The sequence below is a fragment of the Nomascus leucogenys genome, chromosome 18 (assembly GCF_006542625.1).
Source record: "Nomascus leucogenys isolate Asia chromosome 18, Asia_NLE_v1, whole genome shotgun sequence".
Taxonomy (NCBI): domain Eukaryota; kingdom Metazoa; phylum Chordata; class Mammalia; order Primates; family Hylobatidae; genus Nomascus; species Nomascus leucogenys.
The window spans coordinates 96,108,815-96,129,643 of record NC_044398.1 but is presented as its reverse complement, the minus strand read 5'-3'; the positions used below and the strand labels follow the sequence as shown (position 1 = coordinate 96,129,643).

At 40.4% G+C, this 20,829-nt stretch overlaps 1 protein-coding gene and 1 non-coding gene across 12 annotated transcripts in view; one reads left to right on the top strand and one right to left on the bottom strand.

Annotated features, from left to right (window-relative positions):
- RBFOX1 (RNA binding fox-1 homolog 1) overlaps nucleotides 1-20,829 on the top strand; it is a 2,489,097-nt gene that overhangs the window by 1,762,919 nt on the left and 705,349 nt on the right. The gene's annotated exons all lie outside the window — the stretch shown is intronic.
- On the bottom strand, nucleotides 15,043-15,148 carry LOC115831330. Its single transcript, XR_004026851.1, has one exon. It is a non-coding gene; the product is annotated as a U6 spliceosomal RNA (small nuclear RNA).

Here is a 20,829-nt window from a genome sequence, read left to right as displayed (position 1 = left end):
CTTTTTCCTTTTTATTTATTTGGGACCGAGTCTTGCTCTGTTCCCTAGGCTGGAGTGCAGTGGTGCCATCTCAGCTCACTACAACCTCCCCCTCAGCCTCAGCCTCCTGAGTAGCTGGGATTACAGGTGCGTGCCATCACACCCAGCTAATTTTTTTTCTTTTTTTTTTCTTTTTCTTTTTTTTTTAAGATGGAGTCTTGCTCGTTGCCCAGGCTGGAGTGTAATGGCGCGATCTCAGCTCTCTGCATCCTCTCTCTCCTGGGTTCAGGCAATTCTCCCTGCCTTAGCCTCCCAAGTAGCTGCGATTACAGGCGCCCACCACCATGCCTGGCTAATTTTTGTATTTTTAGTAGAGATGGGGTTTCTGATGTTGGCTAGGCTGTTCTTGAACTCCTGACCTCAGGTGATCCATCCGCCTCGGACTCCCAAAGTGCTGGGATTATAGGCGTGAGCCACCGCGCCCGGCTGTTTTGGTATTTTTAGTAGAGACGGGGTTTCGCCATGTTGGCCAGGCTGGCCTCAAACTCTTGACCTCAAGTGATCTGCCTGTCTCAGCCTTCCAAAGTGCTGGGATTACAGGCCTGAGCCACTGTGCTTGGCCTCTTTTTCCCTTTTAAAATGTGGCTATTAGAAAAATTTTAATTGCATATATTGCTTGCGTTATTTTTCTGTTGGGCAGTATGGATCTGGATAATTTGTCTATGAAGATATGTTTACAATTATATATGCTACTCTCTATCTGTATCAGTTTGTCTTTTGAAGGACACTTTATTAAACAGCATCATGTAGTGTATAATGAATCACAATTTGTTCTTATTTAACGGTGCAATTGGGACTTTTTTTTTTCCCACATATTGGTACCTGTAAGTTAACATCCTCTGTAATTATTATATAGCAATCCTTAGATAAACTGATTTATTAGTTGCCCGTCAATTTATATGTAGTACCAGGGATGGATATAAAGTATAAGAATAGAAGCAGGTACAGCTGTGGAGAATGCAACCATTTAAGAGGTGGACAGAAGTTATCTCTGCACACTGTCTGGAGAATAAAGAAACAAAGGGACAGAACCTACTTGCAACAGAGGTGTTGATGGAAATGAAGAAATGGAAGTCCCTAAAAGGGGCCGGGTGTAGTGGCTCACACCTGTAATTCCAGCACTTTGGGAAGCCAAGGCAGGCGGATCACCTGGGGTCAGGAGTTCGAGACCAGCCTGGCCAACATGGTGAAACCCCACTTCTACTAAAAATACAAAAATTAGCCAGTAGTGGTGGTGCATGCCTGTAATCCCAGCTATTCAGGAGTCAGAGACACGAGAATCACTTCAACCTGGGAGGCAGAGTTTGCAGTGAGTCCAGATCACGCCATTGCATTCCCACCTGGGCGACAAGAAAGAAACTCCATCTCAAAAAAATTAAAAATTATGTTAGTATTCACATAGAAAGATGATAGTGTGTCTCATAAAATATATCCAAGTTTACCAAGTAGAAGTAGCATATATTATGTTGGTGCAAAAGTAATTGTGCTTTTTGTCATTACTTTCAAAGGCAAAAACCATGATCAGTTTTGCACCGACCTAATAGTTGTGAATGTGAGCTTGGACAAGTTTCTTAAGCTTCTGGTCTTCCATGATCTTCCATGTCCATCTCAGGATAGTTCCAGCCCAAGCTGCTTGTCAAGGTCCAGGAAACTAATACACATCAATGAGTGTTGATAACAGAAAACCATGCTATATATCTAGTTGTTAATTTTTTAAGATGAGATAAGGCTGTCATTTTTTATGATAGAAAACTGGCTCTCACAATTTATTGTGAGCAATAACCACCACAATGTTCATCAGTTGCATATTTTAAAGCTCTGTGTGTAGATATTCTAATTTACTACATCACAGTTGGCTATTTCTGGCCAGGTGTGGTGGCTCACACCTGTAATCCCAGTACTTTGGGAGGCCAAGGTGGGTGGACCGCTTGAGCGCAGGAGTTTGAGGCCAACCTAGGCAACATAATGAAATTGTCTGTCAAAAAAAAAAAAAAAAAAAAAAAAAAAAAAAAACAGGAACGGTGGCGTGTACCTATAGTTCCAGCTACAGGATGAGGCAGGAGAATTACTTGAGCCTGGGAGGCAGAGATTGCAGTGAGTTGAGACCATGCCATGGCACTCCAGCCCGGGCAATAGAGTGAGACCTTGTCTCAAAACACAAGTTGGCTATTTCTGCATTTCTCCATTAAAGCTGATACATCTGTATGTACAGGCCCTGGACAGGATGCCTGGGAGACATTAATAAACAACATTGCATTTGGGCCTCAGGAAGCTCATATCCAATAGGGGAAGTGACATAACGATTAGCAAAAATACGTAGTTAACTCTTTTTGAAAAATGAGTTCCCATGTGATTATCATGATCAACCCACTTCTCAAGTTGTTTTTCTTGTTGTTGTTGTCGTTTTGAGATAGGGTCTCACTGTGTCACCCAGGCTGGAGTGCAATGGTGCAGTCTCAGCTCACTGCAACTCCCATCTCCCAGGCTCAAGCCATCCTCCTACCTCAGCGGTCCTAGTAGCTGGGACCACAGGCTTGTGCCACTATTCCCGGCTGACTTTTGTAGTTTTGGTAGAGATGGGGTTTCACCGTGTTGCCCAGGCTGGTCTTGAACTCCTGAGCCCAAGCAATGTGCCTGCCTAGGCCTTGCAAAGTGCTAGGATTACGAGTGTGACCCACCAAGCCCGGCCCACTTCTCAAATGTTAATGTGCCTAGGAATCTCTTCAGGGTTTTGTTTCAAATTCAGTTTCTTAGATCCCACCCACAGAGTTTCTGATTCAATCAATAGGGTGGTGGGGGTGTCCCAGATCCTGTGTTGTTAACAGAACTCCCTATGTTTCAGAAGCTGGTACTATGAAAACTATACCTTGAAAACTATTGTCAGAGTATGATCTACCTCTAGAAAATATTGGCCTGTCTTTGCCAGACTTTTACCCATTCCTTAGGGAGAACGGGTGTAGCTGTCTCTTCCTTTCCACTCTGTGAAGCAGAACCAAGCTCATGGAGAAGCAGTTTTTTTTTTTTTTTTTTTTGAGATGGAGTCTCACTCTGTTGCCCAGGCTGGAGTGCAGTGGTGCAGTCTCGGCTTACTGCAGCCTCTGCCTCCCAGATTCAAGGGATTTTCCTGGTGCAATCTCGGCTCACTGCATCCTCTGCCTCCCAGGTCAAGCGATTCTCCTGCCTCAGCTTCCCTAGTAGCTGGGACTACAGGTACCCACCACCATGCCCAGCTAATTTTTGTATTTTTAGTAGAGACGGGGTTTCACCATGTTGGCCAGGCTGGTCTCGAACTCTTGACCTCAGGTGATCCGCCCACCTTGACCTCCCAAAGTGCTGGGATTACAGGCGTGAGCTACTGCATCCAGCCTAGCAATTTCTTAAGTATCTTGTTCATCTTTTCCAAGGTCATCTTGGGTTCCTTAGTAGCTGTGGTATTTTTCTGTGGTGTTAAATGCACATAAAGGACTTAAAAGCTAGGTAAGAAGGCACTTAAGGATAAAAGTTACACAACTTCAACCATATTCTGTTAGAGCCACAAAGGGCTTCAGAAACCAGCTAATGATTTTACAGAAAAAATGGCATGAGTCCAAGAGGTCCCATGATCTACACAAGGTCACTTGTGTCTAGAATTCTTTGTGTATCATGCCATGACCGATGGCCATGGCCTAGAAAGCCTGCTTCCTTCCTTTTCAAAAAAAAAAAAAAAAAAAAAGATTTGTGATACTTCATCATATTCAGTGCCCATTGCCCAAGCAGGGTGTCATTCATGAGAAATTATAATGGATTTCATTGTCGAACGCAGAATCCTTCTTCCCAATTACTTCTTTGCTTTAAACATAAAGCCGAGAGCCCGACGCTGGGAATAGTTCTTGTCTGAATTTCTGATAGATTTTAATTTCCCAACTGGAGCCTGGTCTGCACAGTTATTCCCTAATTTCTTTTGTTAGTCTACTGCATTCATCTTTAGTTCTGTGTAGGATCCATAGATGGACTGAACTGTAACACTGACTTTCTTTTCTTTGTCTCGCTTGTCGAATAAAATCTTTTGAGGCTGAATGGTATTGATAGCTGTGCAGTGACTTGTTGCTCCTGTAGAGGGGACCCTGCACACACCTTCTTGGGAGTCATGTTTGTTGTTCAAATGAGCCTTCTCCGAATCAGGGTCTCTTGAAAAAGATAACACATCAGTAGTATTAAAAACTAACAAATGGCGCAAATCTTCATTTAGCTCCTTTCCGTAATAAATTCATTTGCTTGGGTTCAGGATTTGTAGAGCGTGTTCTAAATGCATTACTGGCTGAGGGATCCATCAGAGTGGGGAGGGGCGGTGGGGAAAGCCATCCTGTTGAATTGAAGAAACGGAATCTGTGATCAGGACACCTGGTTAAAGGTTCTTTCCCCTTTGTAGTTTTGTTCTACATAGCGAGGCACGAGTGGTGCTGCAACTTATGGAGAGACTTGAGTTTAATTGTTAAAATTCCACTCAGCGGGGCCACTTCTTCACTGTGATTTGCACTATTTAGCATTTGTGTGCATTAGGTAATATATTTAATGTTTCTCGCTCCAATCCAATTTGCGTGTGTTTGGCAGCAGCCCAGCTCCATGGGCGTGGGGCAGGGGAGATCATAAATCTGCCAGCCTGCAGCATGGAAACTGTATTGCTGCATTTGATAGTGTGCTTGCACGAACACTCCAAAATGCTTGTGAAGCAATACCACCTCTTCCCCGAACGTCTCTCAGGGACAACATTAATGTAGCTCATATTGTATTGATTGTAGCCAATAAGTGCCTAAATGATTTGATGCAAGGCAGAGAGATTATGCAGGGAAGAGGGGTAGAGGCGGCTTTAGAAGAAGTATGTGGTTTAATTACTGGCTGAATTTCCTCAATCCACCTCCCCCTCTGGGAGTTTAACAAACAGGCCTTAGTGCACTTTAGCTGTTGCTAACATCTGTTGAAATGATATCTGCCCGTGATGAGGGGAGTCTGGGAATTGGGCTGGGGGTATTGGCGGGATAAGGGAGCCACAGGAAGCTCCTTTTCAGTCTGCAAAGTTGGAGGAAAAGACTGCGTTAGCTCTCCAAGGTTAAGCTATGGAGAGCACAGCTTTATCTAATAGAATTCTGCCTTCCGACTTAATGAAGCCATCTCCATCTTAAATGCAGGGTTGGATATAAGTGTCTAGAGTCTAATGATCTTAAAGTCCCAGGTGTTGATAACAAACACAGACTTGAGTTGAAAACGTGAATAGTGCATGGGCAATGCTTCAGGCATCCAATTGTAAAAACCACCCCTAGCTCTCCCTTTTTAATGCCATGCTAAGAACTGTTAGGAAACTTCACATTTTTTAGGTAAACAACAAGTGACCAGTTTACTTGCATTTTTTAATGGGAGCAAAAGAAGCCAAAACCTAGCTAAAATTTCATGTTGGGTCCAGCACCAGGAAGAATGATGCTGTGTATCTGCTAGTGTTTTGATTACATCAATAATTCAAAGAAAGTGCCGTCCACTTAATCTCTTTTATGCCTCTCCACCCGAAAGGATCCTGGTTGTATTCTCCAAGTCCTGAAGCTATCATATTCCACAGCTTTTTCTGAAATACGTTGTTTTGTTATGCTTCAAACATTTATATATGTTACCGACCAAATTGCATGGAAGCCATTTGCTTTCAGAGACTGATAAAAATTCGCTTTTGATGGTAGACACAAGGTGAGATGTTATCAAAAAAGAATTCCGAATTAACTTGGATATCTCTATCAGAACATATCCCCGATTGGGCATGTGATTCTTGCATTATTGTGTGTGTGTGTGTGTGTGTGTGTGTGTGTTGGTCATTGTATTTAAAAACGTGTTTGCACGTGTGTGTATATGGATACATATGTGCCATGTATTATGCTGGCTAATTATTGTGACTAAAACTCTCTGGGGTTAAGTGGAAAATTAAAAATTCAGAAAAACCATAGTCTGTTATCTGACACCTGTAATTTAGGCTAATATCTCAATTCTCTTGTTACGGAGATTTCTCCTACAGTGTGGCTTTACATGATGGGAATTGGATGTAATGCGATCAATTAATTTGAGCATATGATTTACATTAGTCAAACCTATATTGATAACAAAATGACTATGATCTGAAAGTAGCTGTGTGTGTGTGTGTGCGTGTGTGTGTGTTAGAAGTGGTGCTGCTTTCTATGCGGCCAACTTGGGGAGGGGGATGGATTTTTCACTTTATTATTGTGATGTGTGATAGAGCTATGGGGTGTTTTAAAATTCCTAAGCTAATAATCTTGCTGGTGATGACAGAAGAGAAAGGCTTTGAGGATGGGTGCGGTGGCTCACGCCTGTAATCCCAATACTTTGGGAGGCCGAGGTGGGTGGATCACCTCAGGTCAGGATCACCAGCATGAGCAACACAGTGAAACCTTGTCTCTACTAAAAATACAAACATTAGCTGGACGTGGTGGTGCACGCTTGTAATCCTAGCTACTCAGAAGGCTGAGGCAGGAGGATCACTTGAACCTGGGAGCACGGAGGTTCCAGTGAGCCAAGATCGCACCACTGCACTGCAGCCTGGGCCATAGAGTGAGACTCTATCTTAAAAAAAGAAAAAAGAGAGAAAGGCTTTGAGGTAAAAGCTAGAGGTACTTACACTTGAGATTGGTTCGGGTTTTATAACTCAACACACAAGTATCTGATTCTCTCCATCCTCCTATGTTTGAACCACAAATTTATTAGAAAGCATACATAGGAAAAAACACCCCAGTTCCTTTGAGTCTGAAACTTTCTAGTCCCTAATCACTTTTTCCCATTGGAAGTATAGTTATAGCATACAAATCTAAACTTCTCAACTTACCTTGATAACTGGTCCCCATGTTGATGGCCCTGGGGCATCTCGAAGATCATCAATGATCCAAGTATATTCCATTAGTTTTCATGTCAAGAACATTTTATTGTATCCTAATTATCTGAAACTTGGTCATCTGAAATAACATGGCAGTTCCCGAGAAATCATTGCTGTTTTGATTTCCTAGCCACCCAGAATATAGGAAAGCTTAGTTTGGCCTTTGCTTTTAAATTCATATAAATACAATGATATTGAGTATCTCTACTTTAGAATAACACTGAACTAGTACTGGCGTTTTTAAATTTGATATAGGACAGCTCTTTTTCTGTTCCGTGGTTTTGTGCATGTGTGTGTATGTGTGTATATAAACATATATGTGTGTGCATGTATAGGTATCTAGATACACATCTAGATGTGTATATATCTAGATGGATATATACATGTGTATATATATCCATCCTCCTATCTAGACATGCATATTTGTTACTTGAAAATAAGTAGGGCTTGCATACGTTGTAGTTACTATTGTAAGTGCTTTACAAATATTTAACTCATTTACTAGCCCAATGACTTTATGCTTTAGGCACTGTGTTTTCATTTTACCAATGGGGACAGTGAGGCACAAAGAAGCTAATTAGTTTGTCTGAGTTCACAAACCTAGTAAGCGGCAGGATTGGGATTCAGATGATAATGTGTTGCTTCACACAAATAATGCTTTGCAATTTTTGAGCACTTTTCTGCATGTGAGATACAGGGATTTAATTTTTTCCTTATTCGATTCTTATGGCCAGTCTGTGAGTTGATTTCCATCACTATTCCTGGTTTGCCGAATGGGACTCAGAGGCTGAAAGAATAACACATCTGTAGTCGCAGAGTTAGAAGCTGATGGAACTGAGCTTTGCATCCAGGAAATCAGACTAGAGAATTTTTAATAAATTATCAAGAAAACTTCTAGGCAGCATTGAAGATTTCCTCATCAGCTTTATACATATATATGTGTATATATGTTTATATTTATATGCACATATTTATAAGTACATTGTAGACAGATGAAAAATAATAAAAGCAGGAAGTACCTTTTGTTGTGTTGACTGTGTTTTGCCCCCAAACTTACAACTCTCAATAGCTGTCTTTTCTGTTAGCTGAAATTAAATAGAGAATTATCTTAGCATTTTCCCCCAATAACTTTAAGGTTTTTTAAGAGATGGTAAGTCCTTTTGAAGACTAGATTGATTTGACTCAACTTCTCATTCTAGTAAAAAAGAAAATCTGCCACCAATACATGTTTATATTTGTTAAAATATCATATTTATCAGTATGAAGTGGCATCAGCAAAACCAATGACTTAAAGGTGCAATAGTCACCGTATATTGAAAACATGTTGAACTTCCAAGAGAGGAATGGCTGCTTGATCAGAGTTCATTTATATCCAAGAGCATTGCACCAGCAATAAACTTTAAGTTAATGTTAACAATTTTAATTTGTATCTTTTAATTGTTGAATTCTGAATTGTTTTCCAATTTCCCACAGAGTTTAATGTGTATGCAAATTACACAGCCAAGAAATTTAAGATACAAAAGATAGACTGCGTTTTGCAAACATACCATAATTATTGCTTAATTTTTAAAGGGTCTTTCTCTTTGTCAGGGTATTGTTCAGTTTCTTGAAACTGAACAGAAGACAACTTTTGGTTAATGATTAGTATAAATCTTGTAATGGAACTTAATTGAATGTTAACTTTGTTGTTCTCACAACTGCAAACTACTCAATTCCCTATTTCTCTGAGGTAGGGTTTCTTGCTCTCTTAGCGCAAATAATTTGTCTTCTAGTAATAGCAGGAAAGAGTTATCAGAACATTAGTTTAATTGTCTGAAGGTTGTGCACTACATGTAAGCTCTTAGAAAAAAGTAAAAACAATTCTCATGTCTATTTTAATATTATATTTCTTAATCATTTAATCTGCTTGACAGTCCTAGCAAACTAAAAAAAACGAAACTAAAGTTGAAGGTTAAGTGCTGTTCTTTTGTTAAAATTCAAGGTAGGAAATGCTGAGATTTAGAAAATAATATGGATATAAATATAATATGTACATTATATTTAGTGTATATAGCATATTTAGTATATAATTATCTATTTATTTATTTACTTATCTAGTGTAAAATGAAGGCAGCCAAACCAATACATTTGGTGGATTAGTAGTGATTTAGCTATGAAGCATTTATATATTCAAATATTTGTTGCTAAATATTCCTAAAGCCTACGGGGTTCTAGAAACTGGCTTAGGAGGGGAGACTGAAGGATGAACAACACTCACTAGTTTCTGTCATTGTGTTCAAGTGTTTACACATGAATCCAAGCAATAATAAGATGCTACAGATGGTGAAAACTAATCTGAAGGGGGAAAAATGAAGCCATTGAGACACAGAATGGTTTGGGGATGGGGGCAGTTGTGTTAGACAAGGTTTTAGGGAAAAGATGCTGTCAGAGCTATTGGCAATGAGTTGGCCCTACCAGAAGCAAGAGACATAAAGTTCCAAATGAGAACAGCTGGTTGTAGTGAAGAACCAAAAGAGGATTTTAATTTGGTTACATCGTTGTGATTGATGACTGCTGTTTCTTTCTGGTGTCTCCAAATTGCAATACTGTTGCACATTTTGTGTTCTTTTCTCTCAGACTATTCCAAGAATGAAGGATGTTTGATGATGGCTACAGGTTGTCTTGTACAGAAGACTTAACATATGAGGGTCTCTTGAGAGAGTAGGAAGGGCATTTTATTACAGACTGCAGTCTAAAATTCCTTCTGAGTATTTTAAAACATACCCACAAATACTGGAGTCCTGTTTCTTCTTTTTTTAATTAATTAATTATTATTATTTTGAGACTGAGTTTCGCTCTGTCACCCAGGCTGGAGTGCAGTGGCACGATCTAGGCTCACTGCAACCTCAGCCTCCCAGGTTCAAGCAATTCTCGTGCCTCAGTATCCTGAGTAGCTGGAATTACAGGCATCCACCACCATGCCTGGCTAATTTTTGTATTATTAGTAGAGACAGGGTTTTACCATGTTGGCCAGGCTGGTCTTGAACTCCTGACTTCAGGTGATCCGCTCGCCTCAGCCTCCCAAAGTACAGGGATTACAGGTGTGAACCACTGAGCCTGGCCTTTTTATTTTATTTTGTTTTATTTTATTTTTTTAGAGATCAGGTCTCACTGTGTTGATCAGGCTGGTCTGGAACTCCTGGATTCAAGCGGTCCACCTGTCTCGGCCTCCAAAAGTGATGGGATGACAGGCATGAGCCGTTGTGCCTGGCCAGGAGCTGCATTTTTACTCCAGATTCATTGGTGGGCCAGAGTGATTTGGTGATGCTTAAACTCATTCTGATTTTTTTTTAATTTTTATTTTTTATTTGAGACGGAGTCTTGCTCTGTCACCCAGGCTGGAGCATTCTCATTTGTTTAATGGTGGTTTTAAAATGTTTTATTATGAAAAATTTCAAAAAAAACACAAAAGTAGAGTAGCATATTGATCCCTCATATGCCCTGCAACAGATTTCAGCAACTACCATTATGGGGCCAAACTTGTTTCTTTTGTGCTTTAATCTTCCTCTCCCTTCCCCATCAATATTTTGAAGCAAATCCAAAATATACTATTATTATTAAACATATCAGTATGTATATTGGAAAAAATGAAACTTTTTTAAAAAAGAACTATATCGTCATTAATGTTTTTATGCCTTTAAAATTAGCAGTGGACCAGGCACGTTGGCTCATGCCTGTAATCCCAGTGTTTTGGGAGGCTGAGGTGAGTGGATCACTTGAGGTCAGGAGTTTGAGACCAGCCTGACCAACATGGCAAAACCCTGTCTTTACTAAAAATACAGAAGTTAGCCAGGTTTGGTGGCACACACTTGTAATTTCAGCTACTCGGGAGGCTGAGGCAGGAGAATTGCTTGGACCTAGCAGGAAGAGGTTGCAGTGAGCCAAGATCACGCCACTGCACTCCAGCCTGGGCAGCAGGGAGAATATGTTTCAAAAAAAAAAAAAGATTCTTTAAGTAGCTGTCCAAACATCATATTATTTTTAAATATTTTGGTACTTAGAATATGAGAATTTTTAAGGAAAAAAAATACTGTCATTAGCATTATTATGCCTTGAAATTAGCAATAATCTCTTAATATAAGCAAGCATTCTATCATTGTTCAAGCCTACCTGATCATGTTCCACATTTTTCTAAGTTGTATTATTTATCAGAAATTTAAACATGATTGATATGTCTCAAATTAAAATTAGCTGATACATCTCTGAAGTTTCTTTTATTAAATTGGTGCCACCTCCAACTCAGTGTTTGCAATCTATTTGTTGAGGTCACTGGGTCACTTTTACAGGAGAGTCTCTACATAGTCTCAATTTGCTGATTGCATTCTCTCTTCTTTATATTTTCTGTTGACTGGTGGTTAAATTCAGAAGTTTGATGAGATTTTTGTTCAATTTTGCTTTTGGCAAAAACACGTAATAATTTTATTTTCTTTTTTTATTTTCTTTTCTTTTTGAGACAAAAAAAGATTTTTTAAATCTCTTTCTTGCTGGATAAATAGAAAGCCTTTATATTAGGGCAATTTTGTGTGTGAACACATGTGCTCACACAAAGACAAACATCTCGCTCTGCTCTGTTGCCCAGGCTGGAGTGCAGCGGCGTGATCTCGGCTCACCGCAACCTCCGCCTCCGAGGTTCACACCATTCTCCTGCCTCAGCCTCCCAAGTAGCTGGGACTACAGGCACCTGCCACCATGCCCGGCTAACTTTTTATATTTTTAGTGAGACGGGGTTTCACCGTGTTAGCCAGGATGGTCTCGATCTGCTGACCTTGTGATCCGCCCGCCTCGGCCTCCCAAAGTGCTGGGATTGCAGCGTGAGCCACCACACCTGGCCAACACATAATAAATTTTCTTGTGTACTTCCATTAGGAACCACATAATGCCTTTCTTTATGTCCTTTTTGGAGATTTTTACCAATCACTAACATCCATTACAATCACTCCTTTTTCATTTATTAGGTAGAATACTTCTACAGAGAAAAATCTTTTACTGATTCTTTGCTTACCCCGAGGTAGAGTTCATGTGGGAAAAATAGGGGCATATGTATCTTCTTTCGTTTTTTTCTAGTTTTCAAATCAGTTTGAGTTAGTTTGGTTGCATGTTCCAAAGGAGACTAATAATCATTCTAAATGTCCATTCTGAAGCTTTGTTCTTCGCCAGTGGGAATGTCTTTCTGTTGTCTCCCTGTTCAGATGGATGGAGAGCTTCCTTGCTTTGTGAGGTGACAAGGTGTTCCTGGTCAACTTATGTATTTCCTACCCTGGCCCTGACTCACTCTCTCTCTGTATATATGTATATGTATATGTATATGTATATGTATATGTATATATATATGTATATTTTGAGATGGAGTCTCGCTTTGCTGCCCAGGCTGTAATACCGTTGCATGATCTCAGCTCGTTGCAACCTCCACCTCCGGGTTCAAGTGATGCTCCTACCTCAGCCTCCCGAGTAGCTGGGATTACAGGCATGTGCCATCACACCCGGCTAATTTTTGTATTGTTAGTAAAGACAGGGTTTCACCATGTTGGCCAGGCTGGTCTCAAACTCCTGACCTCAAGTGATCCATCCTCCTTGGCCTCCCACAGTGCTGGGATCACAGGCATGCGTCAACACACCGGCCTCTATTATTTCTTTTTAGAAGTTTTTCAGAACCAGGAGGCAGCCCAGTTTGGGAGATTTTGTGAACATCTTTGTTATTATCATTTTAACTCTGTTCAGCACCTGTCTCGCCTTTTCTTAGTAAGCGGGGGTCCCCAAAATAGAAGATCAGTTCTATTTTTTTTTCTCCTGGTGTCTCTTCTTGTGCACATGATTGAGCACGCAAGTGAACTCTTGGTGTTTACAGTGACAGTATCCCTGGGCATGGTTGATTCAGGGATGGGCATATGATCAGGTGGACCACAGAGAGATTCCTGGGGGGACTTTGCTCTTAGACTCTATGGGGAAATTTTTTTCCTCATGGGATTGTTGATTTTGTTAGGTGAGTCTAGGGTTATGGTGGCCATCCACCTGTCAATGTACTGACACGCAATCTAAGAAATTAGGAAAGGGGAAAATATTGATGCTGTCACTTGAGGCCCTGGATACAGTGGTGCGTGAAGTTAATCTGCCTACTTTGGAACTTTGCAAGCATGTGAGCCAATGCATGTTCTTGTATCCTCTAAAGCTATTTTGTCTTTGTGTGAGCACATGTGTTTACACATGAAATTGCCCTAATATGAAGGTTTTCTATTTATCCAGCAAGAAAGAGATTTAAAAAAGATCTTTGAACTATTTTCACTGAGCGCGATGGCTCATGCCTATAATGCCAGCACTTTGGGAGGCCGAGGCAGGCAGATCATGAGGTCACGAGTTCCAGACCAGCCTGGCCAACATGGTGAAACCCCGTCTCTACTAAAAATAAAAAAATTAGCTGGGTGTGATGGCATGCACCTGTCATCCCAGTCACTCAGGAGGCTGAGGCAGGAGAATCACTTGAACCTGGGAGGCGGAGGTTGCAGGGAGCCGAGATTGCGCCTGTGCACTCCAGCTTGGTGATAGAGTGAGGCTCTGACTCAAAAACAAACAAACAAAAAAACAATTTTCAAATGGCACTAAGTGGCTTAAAATATATTTCCTGAATGTTGGCTTTGTCTGAGGAATGTGTTGTGGTAGATGCTATATAATAAAGGGAAATTAGGCTGATAGGACTTCCTCTCAACATACACTCAGTGTGTTAAGATAAGGCTAGAAATCAGAATAACATGAGACAGAAACTTAGGAAGCTAGAAAGTGTAAGAATGTAGGAAAGGCGATGAGGTCAACAGTTTATTACAGTTATTTTCTCCAAACTATGAGTAGATCTTGACGGTCTTTTTATTCTTCTTCTTCTTCTTCTTTTTTTTTTTTTTTTTTTTTTTTTTTTTTTTTTTTTTTTTTTTTTTTTTTTTTTTTTTTTTTTTTTTTTTTTTTTTTTTTTTTTTTTTTTTTTTTTTTTTTTTTTTTTTTTTTTTTTTTTTTTTTTTTTTTTTTTTTTTTTTTTTTTTTTTTTTTTTTTTTTTTTTTTTTTTTTTTTTTTTTTTTTTTTTTTTTTTTTTTTTTTTTTTTTTTTTTTTCTTTTTTCTTCTTTCTTTTTTCTCTGTTGTGTTTGGTTTCCCAAAGGGAGGTTATACAATCAGGCCACTGTTTACAAAGAATAGTCTTGCAGGAGCATTGCATAAAATGGGTTTAAAGAAGAATGAAAGTTGTTAGACAAGTCGTTTAAAAAGGATTTTCTGGGCCAGGCGTGGTGGCTCATGCCTGTAATCCCAGCACTTTGGGAGGCCAAGGTGGGCGGATCACAAGGTCAACAGATCAAGATCGTCCTGGCCAACATGGTGAAACCCCGTCTCTACTAAAAGTACAAAAATTAGCTGGGTGTGATGGTGAGCACTTGTAGTCCCAGCTACTCGGGAGGCTGAGGCAAGAGAATCACTTGGACCTGGGAGGCGGAGGTTGCAGTAAGCAGAGATCGCGACAGTGTACTCCAGCCTGGTGACAGAGCAAGACTCCATCTAAAAAAAAAAAAAGTAGTTTCTGAAGCCCTGTTAAATCCTGCTCTCAGAGATGCATATGTACACCCTTTAAAAATAAAATAAAACCAGAGGTTGAAGCAAGGTGTTAAAATATCTCTGGAGAAAAACTAAGCTCTTCCAGGAAAGTTTTGTTACCTCTAAACTAAGAGGTTGATACATGTAGCATCAAAGGAACAAACATAGGAAAGCTTACTTGATGCTGTAATTATTAAACACAAACAATCTAATTAAGTTAGTATGTATTAGAAAAAGAACATGATATGCACATCAAGTCTAATTTTATTAATAGAACTTCTTGGGATGAGACTAGAAGACAATTCCTTGTCCGGGTTCTACTTATAAATTGCAAAGACTCGCTAATGGTTTTCAGATGATTGGTTATTTGGTAAATTGGCTTTCAGTGGGTCAATGAAATGGTCATTAGGAGAACTGTCAATAAAATTTATCTGCTTTCCTTTAAAAAACACCCCATTTTCCCAGGGTAGAAAGGAGGGTTTTTTTTTTTTTTAATAAAAAAAGTAACACATCACGAATTTGCGTGCCATCTTTGCACAGGTGCCATACCACCTTCTCTGTATCACTCTGGTATTAGTATATGTGTTGCCAGTGTGGACACTAGAAATCAGTTTTGTTTTGTACTTAATAGAGCATCTTTTTGAGTCTTACGCGTAGAAGAATGTTGCATAGAAGAATTTATAATGCATAAGAAGAATCTTATGCATTATCTTTTGAATCTTATGCATAGAAGAATATATAACGCATAAGAACAATCTTATGCGTTATATATTAATTAGATTAAATTAACTCAATTCAGATACCTAAGGTTATATTTGTGTGTTATTAAACACCTCAACATCAGGGTAAAAGCGAAGACACCATGGCATCAGATTCTTTGTCCTCCTGTTTTATTTACTCTCACAGACCCCAGCTAGTCAATATTTGGCTCTGGTGGAGTCACCATACCCTGGATTTGGAGGTTTGGAGCCCAGCCCAGGTCTGGAGGATAAGTAACTTGGTATGCCAGCACTCCAAGAGAGAGACCATCTCTTTGTCATGGATACATCCTAGCTATGTGTCTAAGGTTTATTAGTACAATGAATTTCTATTTAATGGCTTTAATTTAGAACAGTTTTCTTGAAAGGCTCAACATTGGTATTCCATTGTGTGGGCATTTTTTCTATATAGGGAAAATATACAAAAGCCACATTATAACCAGGAAGATGTATGGTGAGCTGGTATTCAAGAAAGGAGAAGTAGCTGTGAGACACCAAGGATTGGCTGCACCAGATTAGGATAACCTAATCCACGTGTCTCTATAAGTGGCTGGGTCAGCTGCTGGAACCTATTGGGACAGAAAAGGTCGAATCCTTGAACAAAGAGGCTGGGCGCGGTGACTCATGCCTGTAATTCCAGGACTTTATAAGGCCGGTGGATCACTTGAGGTCAGGAGTTCGAGACCAGCTTGGCCAACATGGTGAAACCCTATTTCTACTAAAAATACAAAAGTTAGTGGAGCATGATGGTGGGTGCCTGTTATCCCAGCTACTTGGGAGGCTGAGGCAGGAGCATTGCTTAATCCAGGAGGCAGAAGTTGCAGTGAGCTGAGATCACATCATTGCACTCCAGCCTGGGTGACAAGAGTGAGATTCCATCTCAAAAAAAAAAAAAAAAAAAACCCAAAACAAAATAAACAAACACATATCCTCACCTTTGTTGTGTATGGGACATGCAGTATGAAAAGATGAGTGCTAATAGCTTTCCCCTTACCTTTCAAGAGAACCTAAAGATTCCTTGCCTCCATTCCAGTCATCTTCCTCCCTTTCAGTGAGCTGGTGTTCTTGCTTGCTTTGGGGGAGAAAGACTAAGTTGACTTATAGAATAGAGGGATGGCAAGGAGACATCCCAATACAGTCAGTATTTCTTGTGGAAGGACAAAAAGGGAAAAGCTTCTGGGTTATGTCTAGAAATATAATTGACAGGAATGCGGAGAAGGAACCCAGGAGTGGCAAGTGAATGAGAAAATTGGTACTATGATAAGTGTTCTATATTTTTTATCTTGATAAATGGAAAAGCAGCTCCTGAAAGATCCTATTAGTGACGGCTTGGTGTTGGTAGGAGTTGGCTTGGCACTCACAGATAGACTTTGGTGTTGCCTGTTGAACACAAACAATTTCATAGAACATCAGCATCAGACAAGGCCATCTCAGGACTGTGGTGGTTCAGGACAAGACAAGATCACTAGGTGATCGTGTCCGAACTCAGTCCTAAACATGGACTTTGCCTAAATCGCAAGATGACCAATCATCTTCTTTTTCTGGCTCACATGAGTGACTGCTGCTTCTTCACCAACTACAGCTTTCGCTTCACTAAATTCTTCCCTTCTTCTGGATAAGAACTTTGAAGATACCCAGTGATATAATTGCTCTTTCTGACAGCATCCAATCCAGAGCAAAGCCCCAATTCTTTGAGCCCTACTCAGGATCACGTAACAGAAAGGCAAATCCTTTAAGAAGTTGGAGAACATCTTACTGAGATACTCCATGGTTCCTCATGGTATATGTTCTCATTTGCAGTAGGTAGTAAACCCTACTTTGTTCAAATACAGGTGTGCCTTTAAACATCTTTGGCTAGAGGGCATAGGTAATGTCATTAATTTTTTTTTTTTTTTTTGAGGTAGAGTCTCACTCTGTTTGTTGCCAGGCTGGAGTGCAGTGGCACGATCTCGGCTCACTGCATCCGCTGCCTGCCAGGTCCAAGCAATTCTCCTGTCTCAGCCTCTTGAGTAGCTGGGATTACAGGTACACACCAGCATGCCCAGCTAATTTTTGTATTTTTAGTAGAGACAGAGTTTTACCATGTTGGCCAGGATGGTCTCGATTTTCTGACCTTGTGATCCACCCGCCGTGGCCTCCCAAAGTGCTGGGATTACAGGCGTGAGACCCTGCGCCCGACCAAACAAGTTTTTTACTTAGAGACAGGGTCTCTGTTGGTCAGGCTGGAATGCAGTGATATGATCACAGCTCACTGTAGCCTCCAACTCCGGGGCTCAAGCAGTCCTGCCACCTCAGCCTCCTGAGTAGGTAGGACTAGAGTTGGGAACCACCACACCTGGCTTGGTTTTGTGTTTTACAGAGACAAGGTCTCCCTATGATGCTCATTCTGGCCTTGAACTCCTGGACTCAAGTGATCGTCCTTTCTTGGCCTCCCAATGTACTGGGACTACAGGCATGAGCCACCGTGCCTGGCCATTAATTTCATTAAGAAAAATAAAGCCTATGTGGAAGAGAACACTTAGCAAAGTTAAGTCACCTTCCCAAGGACCCTCAGCTCCCAAGCAGTGGAATCACACTTTGAACCCTGGCATTTTATGTCTGAGACTTTGTTCTGCATTTAAGATCACCTCCCCATATGGACCCACTGTCTTGTCTTTTCCATGTTTTCATAGTCTTAGTTTTCTACCACTGCCAGAAGTACCGCACATTTGGCAGCTTGAAATAACAAATACATATAATCTCACGGTTCTATAGGTGAGAAGTCTAGTTGGCTCAACTGGTTTCTACACTGTGAGTTTTTCTCAAGGCTGATGTCAATGATTGGCTGTATGGACTGATAAGGAGGCTCTGGGAATAGTCCATTTATAAACTCCTTCAGGTTGACAGCAAAATTTACTTCCTTGCAGCTGTAAAGCTGAGGTCTCCATTTCTTTACTGGCTGCTAGCAGAGGTGCTTCTCTTAGCTCCTGGGAGCTTTTTACATCCTTTTGTGATGTGTGGACTCTTCCAACCCATAATCAGCAATGGTATGAATGCTTCTCTTCCTTGAAATCTCATTGACTTCTTCTCCCACATCTCCGTTATTGCAGCTGGAGAAAGTCTTGTGTTTTAAAGGGCTTTTGTGATTAGATGGGATTCTCCCCAATAATCCAGAATCGTCTCCCTATTTTTAGGGGAATACCTTTGATAACATCTACAAAATCGTATTTGTCATCTCACACATCACATTCACAGGTTCTGGGGATTAGGACATGGGTATCTTGGGGAAGTGGGGCATGAATTTGCCTACTGCACATTGTTAAACACCCTCCCATCCTCCAGCCATCTTTGACTGTTTTAATCATTCTTTCAATGTAACTGTACGTTTCTACTCTTTCTTGTTTGGAAGCTCTTCTCTTTAACATGATTTTGCATATGCTTTTGCTGCCAATTTCTTGACTATACAGGGTAAACTCCCATGAAAATCATCTCATTTCCCTACATGCAGGTCCTTAGAAATTGTGAGGATGGGGTAAGGCTGCTGCCACTGAAGCCTGCATGCTCCTGTGCATTTCTGTAGCCCACCTAGTAGACAGCTTAACATAAGGAAGTATCAACATGGGCTTGTAAGAACCTCCATGCAATCTTCTCAAGCTTGCTAGCTGGGGCCTCCTAATACAACAGGTGCCCTGAGAAACACATGAAATGGCAACAGATTTCAGAAATGGTAGCACAATAAAACCAATATAATGCTGGGCATTGTGTCTCTCACCCAACTTAGCATTATCTACATTCAGTTGAGAGGAAACTTGGATCCAGTTTCCAGCCACACTTAGACCTCTTGCCCTTTCTTTTTTCATGTACAAGTTCTCATTGAAAAAATATATATCCACAGCATAATGAGAATAGTTGTTACGACAGAAAGTGTAACAGAATGATATTTTTGGTGAATTGGCTTTAATGAGTCTTGAGTGAATAGCTTGAAGTATTAGAAAGTAAAATTCAGGCCAGGTGCAGTGGCTTATACCTGTAATCCCAGCACTTTGGGAGGCTGAGGCAGGTGGATCACCTGAGGCCAGGAGTTTGAGACCATCCTGGCCAGTATGATGAAACTCTGTCTCTAATAAAAATATAAAAATTAGCCAGGCATGGTGGCGCATCTGCAATTCCAGACCCTCAGGAGGCTGAGGCAGCAGAATCACTTGAACCTAGGAGGCAAAGGTTGTAGTGAGCCAAGATCATGCCACTGAATTCCAGCCTGGGTGACAGAGCAAGACTGTCTCAAAAAAAAAAAAAAAAAAAAAAAGAATTCAGTGAACAAGAGTAAATAATTCAAGAAATTCAAGGTTGATAGCTGTAAAAATGAAATTCCCTCCCTCCCTCCCTCCCTTCCTTCCTCTTTCTTTCTTTCTTTCTTTCTTCTTTTTTCTCTCTTCCTTTCCCTCTTTCTCTCTCTCGTCCCTCTTTCTTTTTTCCTCTACTTTCTCTCCTTCTCTCTTTTTCTCTCTCACTGTGTCTCTTCCTTCTTTCTCTTTCTTTGTACATGTGTAATTTGAAGACCCTGCACCAAGCAGTCTCATGCGATCAGAAGCACCTTAAAATGAAAAAAATCTCTCACCACAGTGACAAATCCACAGGCCTTGCAGTGACAAATCCACAGGCCTTGCAAGAAACCCTGCAGATCACTAACACATGGCCATAAGAATATATTGACTGCAGTCCAAGCACAGGAGAAGATTGATCAATCCAGCAGACTTGCATTAATTGTGAAATAGAAGGGACGATGCGATCAATGATAGGAATGAAAGTGCAGCAGTAACAATGCCACATCCAGCTAATCCAATAATGGAGAAGCTGATGTATAGCATATTGGAATTCTACCGTCTGGGCACTTGTCACCATAAAGAATATCCCACAATTACTGGGAAAAATTGAGCAGGCAGCAGTTGAGCCAACCTAATCAGCCTGATACCACAGTAGTTCTCTTGATTAAACACTAAATTAAGTGGCACTCAGCTCTGTAACCTGCCTGCCTTATGAAAAATAATACTAGAGCTAATGTGAAAAGTTTAAATTTTAATCAAAGCAAACTATGAATATTAAAATATTCCTGGGCTATTTTGGTGCCATTTGGCTGTGAACATGTTTAACAATGTATAAATGGATCTTTTGCCATTGGCCACAAGGAAAAAGGGTCCAAAGCTATATTGGGAGGTAAGGCTTCCTGTGCTAAAAATCAATTAGACTTGATAGAAGCTCAGAGAACTCTTAAGAAAAAAAAAAATGCACTCAAGAGGCCCTGGGAGAATTCAAATTTAGTTAACTTCTATAACGGTTTGCCTAAGGGCATCAACTCTATTCTTTGCTGCAAAGCACATGATCCTTCCAGGAGGGGTGAGACTTAATCAGCTGTGAATACTATGAGGATCCCTTATACATATGTGTCATTATTAAGTCCTGAAGCTCAAATCTACAGACAACCTAGGGCTAAATGGCAAATTCTCCAGGACCAAGAGAAAACTGCTTTTCATGAACATTTAGAGAA